The sequence below is a fragment of the Monodon monoceros genome, unplaced genomic scaffold, assembly GCF_005190385.1.
Source record: "Monodon monoceros isolate NGI ecotype Baffin Bay Population unplaced genomic scaffold, NGI_Narwhal_1 Super_Scaffold_1, whole genome shotgun sequence".
Taxonomy (NCBI): domain Eukaryota; kingdom Metazoa; phylum Chordata; class Mammalia; order Artiodactyla; family Monodontidae; genus Monodon; species Monodon monoceros.
Window position 1 is genome coordinate 37,497,329 of NW_021703765.1, and position 5,011 is coordinate 37,502,339.

Sequence of the window (5,011 nt, forward strand, 5' to 3'; positions counted from 1 at the left end):
TTACAATATAAGAAAAAGGTAGTAGCCATTTTCATGGTTTCAGGGTGGCCTTGACTCTGTGTTGTTCCACAACAGTCTCAGAATAGCCTTTTCTGATTATTGTTTATATCTTGTGAGGCCTAGCTGATGTTTTGTTAGGAACATTAGAGCTTAGTGTGAAAATTAATAAAGGGAAAAGTCACCAAAATGGAGTCGGGAGGTCAAAAGGGGGAGCTCTCACACACTTACCACTAGACCTCAATACAGATCCCAAAAGGAAGAGACAAACCCTATCACTCCAGCAGAAGTGACACTACTACCACCAGCAGGAGGAAAAAAAATAATTTCTCCTTGCCTGGCAACAGCCCAGCCAATGAAAAATCCACTATACTTCAAACTCCCAGTTTCCTCCAATGGACTTCTTGTTTCTAACAGCCCCTCCCAACTCCTCCTCCTCTATAAAAGAGCTTTCTCTCTTGTTTTACTGGGCTTGCCTGTGGTTTGCCGTAGTCGCATGTCCTGAATTGTAGTTCTTTGCTGTTCCCACATAAACTCATTTTGCCACTAAAAATAACTGGATGTTTTATAGTTTTAGGTTAACACTAGCTATCAGCTTCCAGGATTATCTTTTTACTTTCTCAGTTCCCTGTTTTAATCAAGGGTGGATGAAGTCAGCCTGCAGGATATTTTATTCTGTGAAATTCAGATCCACTGTCAAGATTCCATTCATCAAAAGGTTGTTTAGAGGACACTATCTGTTGTTGAATTAAAGCCAGTACTTCATATGTTGTTAGAAGATGAGCTGTTGAATCATCTGAGGTGACAATGGCTGCATGGCAGTATCTACATATAGGGGAAAATCAGCCAAAGTACCTGACATAATTTCTTGTTTCCTGAAACATTTTGGTACTACTAAAGATTCCAGAGGGCTTCCCTGGTGGCACAGTGGTTGGAAGTCCGCCTGCCGATGCAGGGGACGCGGGTTCGTGCCCCGGTCTGGGAGGATCCCACATGCCGCGGAGCGGCTGGGCCCGTGAGCCATGGCCGCTGAGCCTGCGTGTCCGGAGCCTGTGCTCCATCCGCAGCGGGAGAGGCCACAACAGTGAGAGGCCCGCGTACCAAAAAAAAAAAAAAAGATTCCAGAGAAGGCTGTAGGAATCTAAGTACATTTTTCTTTTAAGATAACATATATTCCACCTTGAGGGGTCAATATTATATCTAGAGCAACTCTATTTTGATCACTGCCTATCCAAGCTTATGAAATTTTGAAAGAGGGGTTCTATGACTGGTGGTATTCATTTACCTTTCCTGTTACTTCCCTTCCCTAACACATAGCATCCCCCCTCTTACTTTTTGGTGGAGACAGAAACATCCCTTCCTAGGTGTGAAATGATAGGGATTCTAGACTTTTGAATGTCTTGACTGTTGTGGTGTAAAGCCATATAAAAAGTTGTTAATGGGGCATTCCCTGGTGGTCCAGTGGTTAGGACCCCACCCTTCCACTGCAGGGGGCATGGGTTCAGTCCCTCGTTGGGGAATTTACATCCTGCAAGCCACAAGGCGCAGTCAAAAAAAAGTTGTTAGTAATTGAATCTAATTAACCAGGGAATCAACTGATTTTTTACAAGGGAAAGACACTAGAGGGAACTGGGTAGCACTCAAAGGAAAGTGGATACAAACCCAACAGTTAGTTTTATTATATGTTTTAGCTAAATCACAAGAAAATCACACTAGGTATTAGACTCATACCAAGGACTAACTGAAGATAAAAAGAGCAATATTAAGAATGGGGCCTTACAAGTATTGTGGTCAAGAGGTACCCAGAGTCTTAAACCAAAAGAGAAGAAGAAAAATAACTAGAAAAATAAAGAACAAGAGCATACGTATTAAAGCATGATAATCTGTGATTCTTGGTATTTGGGTCTAGTTCTGTGGGTCTTGAGTAGGAGTTGTTTACTTTATGCAGTTTTTAACTTGATCTGAAGGGCTTGGGTGGATGTTTCTCCTATCTGGAGTTTTCTACTTCTGCGGATTCCTAAGACTCCTCAGATGAAGGTCTTTGCCTGTAACAATCTTCCAGTGTGGTGGTTCCAAAACACGTCTGTGAGTTGTTGACGCTCCTTCCATCAAGAGGTGGAGTCTATGTCCCTACACCCATGAACTGGGGTGGGCTTTGACTACTTGTCTAATAGAATAAGATAGAAGCAACATTGTATGACTTCAAGTTGCCCCTGGGGCACTCACTCTAGGAGGCTTCTGCGGTTCTCTAAGGGATCTGCTTATCCTGGGGCTGCCATGCAAAGAGATCATGTGAAGATGAGAGGGAGGAAGGAGGGGAGGAGAGAGAGAGATGAGGAAAAGAAGAAGAAGGAGGAGGAGGAGGAGGAGAAAAAGAAGAAGAAGAAGAAAAAGAAGAAGGAGAAGAAGAATGGGAGGGGGAGGAGGGGGAGAGATGAGAAGGGAAGGAAAGAAAGGGGAGGGGAGGGGAGGACAGGGAAGGGAAGGGGAGAAGAGATGGGTCTGAAGGTCCTAGCTCTTTCAACTCCCAGTTGTTTGAGTCTTCCCAGCCCAGGGACCAAACATGAGTGAAGAAGCCTTTGAGATGACACTAGCCACAATCTGGCTGTAACCTCATATGAGACTCTAAATGCTAACTGCCTAGCTGAGCTCAGTTAATTCCCCAGATTTAAAAAAAAAATTATTTATTTAATTTATTTATTTTTGGCTGCATTGGGTCTTCACTGTTGTGCGCGGGCTTCCTCTAGTTGCAGCGAGCAGTGGCTACTCTTCATTGTGGTGCATGGGCTTCTCATTGCAGTGGCTTCTCTTGTTGCAGAGCGCAGGCTCTAGGTGCGCGGGCTTCAGTAGTTGTGGTGTGCAGGCTCAGTAGTTATGGCACATGGGCTTCATTGCTCTGCGGCATGTGGGATCTTCCCGGACCAGGGCTCGAACCCATGTCCCATGCACTGGCAGGCGGATTCTTAACCACTGTTTCGCCAGGGAAGCCCAATTTCCCAGAGTTTTGAGCAAAATAAAATGGTTGTTATTGTTTGAAGTCGCTCTTTTAGGGTGGTTTGTTATGCTCCAAGAGACAACCAGAACACAATGAATTGATGATGGCTTGTGTCCATCTAATTGAGAGACTTGAATCCAGGGATCAGTACCTTGGAATTTTATTGTCATGTAACTTGATAACAGCACTTGCTAAGGTCCTTTCTATTGAAATTGTTCTCTGATCTTCTTCATAATCTAAAAGCTCCTGGTCTAAGATTATGTAGAAGCTGATTAGGTGACTGGTGAGGACAATGGCCATGCATACCTTTTGGTAGCAAGACTAAACAGCTTTCCCTAATTTATTATATTTAGTACCATTATCAGAGTAGAGGAGAGTAGTATACTCTATTGAGGATTAATTCATAATTATCCTGAGAGCATCCAAAAAACTCCATAGTCTTTAATTTAGTTCATAAAATGTATTACGCACACTATCAGTGGACAAGAACATTTAAACCTGAAATCTGTAAGTAAAACCTTTTGTAGACTGTTATAGTACAGTCTTTGTATATGAACATTAGTATGCTTTTTTTAAACCTGAGAAATACATTATTGAAACATATGTAGGGACTTCCCTGGTGGCCCAGTAGGTAAGGCTCCATTCTCCCAATGCAGGGGGCCCAGGTTCAATCCCTGGTCAGGGAACTAGATCCTGTATGCATGCCGTAACCAAGCGTTCTCATGCCACAACTAAGAAGCCCGCATGTCACAACAAAGATCCTGTGAGCAGCAACAAAGACCCAGTGCAGCCAAAATAAATAAATATTTTAAAAAAGAAACATATGTATATTAATAACTTACTTATACATAGCAGAGGGAATTATAGTTATCATCTTCTAATAACTTATAAAGGAGTATAATCTGCAAAAATGCTGAGTCACTATGCTGTACATCTGAAACTACTATAATACTGTAAATCACTTATACTTAAAAATTTAAAAATTTTTAAAGTAAAAAAAATAACTTACACAAAGTTTAACTTAGAAAGACTGAAATTTTTTAGCTTGTAAATTTTCTTTTATCCTAAGTTTGGTAAACATAAGAGCTCTCATAGCAGTTTTGGGTCCATTACAAAGTGGAGAATGTGAAATAAACTTAATTATTATTATTATTTCTAATAATTAGAATATTTATTAGAATCTAATAATTAATTCTAATAATTATTTCTAATAATTATTTCTTAATTTTTTTTTGTACTGAAATAAGATGCATAGAATTAACATCTTAATTACATAGAATTAACCATTTGAAAACGTACAATTTAATGGTATTTAGTACATCTGCAATGTGTTGCAGCCACCACTTCTGTCTTGTTCCAAAACATTTTTATCACCCCAAAAGAAAATCCACATTAAACACTCACTCCCATCCCCCACCTCCCATGCACCCTAGCAACCACTTTCTGTCTCTGGATTTACCTATTCCGGATATTTACATATAAATGGAATCATAAATATGTGATCTTTTGTGTCTGGCTTCTTTCACTTAGCAAAATGTTTTTGAGGTTCATCTATCTTCTAGCATGCATTACTATTTCATTCATTTTTATGGCTGAATAACATGCTACACTGTTTTTATTATTGTAGCTTTGTAGGAAGTTTTGAAATCAAACTGTGAGCTCTCCAACTTTGCTTTCCTTTTTCAAGATTGTTTTGGTCATTCAGTGTCCCTTGCAATTCCATATGAATTTTAGGATCAGCTTTTCTATTTCTGCACAAAAGACCATTGGGATTTTAATGAATTGCACTGAACCTGAAAATTGCTTTGGGTAGTATTTCCATATTAACAATATGTCTTCCTATCCATAAATAAGATTTGTCTTTCTACTTATTTAGGTCTTTAATTTCTTTCAACAGTATTTTATAGTTTTCAGTGTATACCTGAAAATCCTCTTGGTTAAATGCATTCCTAGGTATTTTATTATTTTTGATGTTACTATAAATGGGACTGTTTTCCTAAATTAATTTTCAAATTGTTC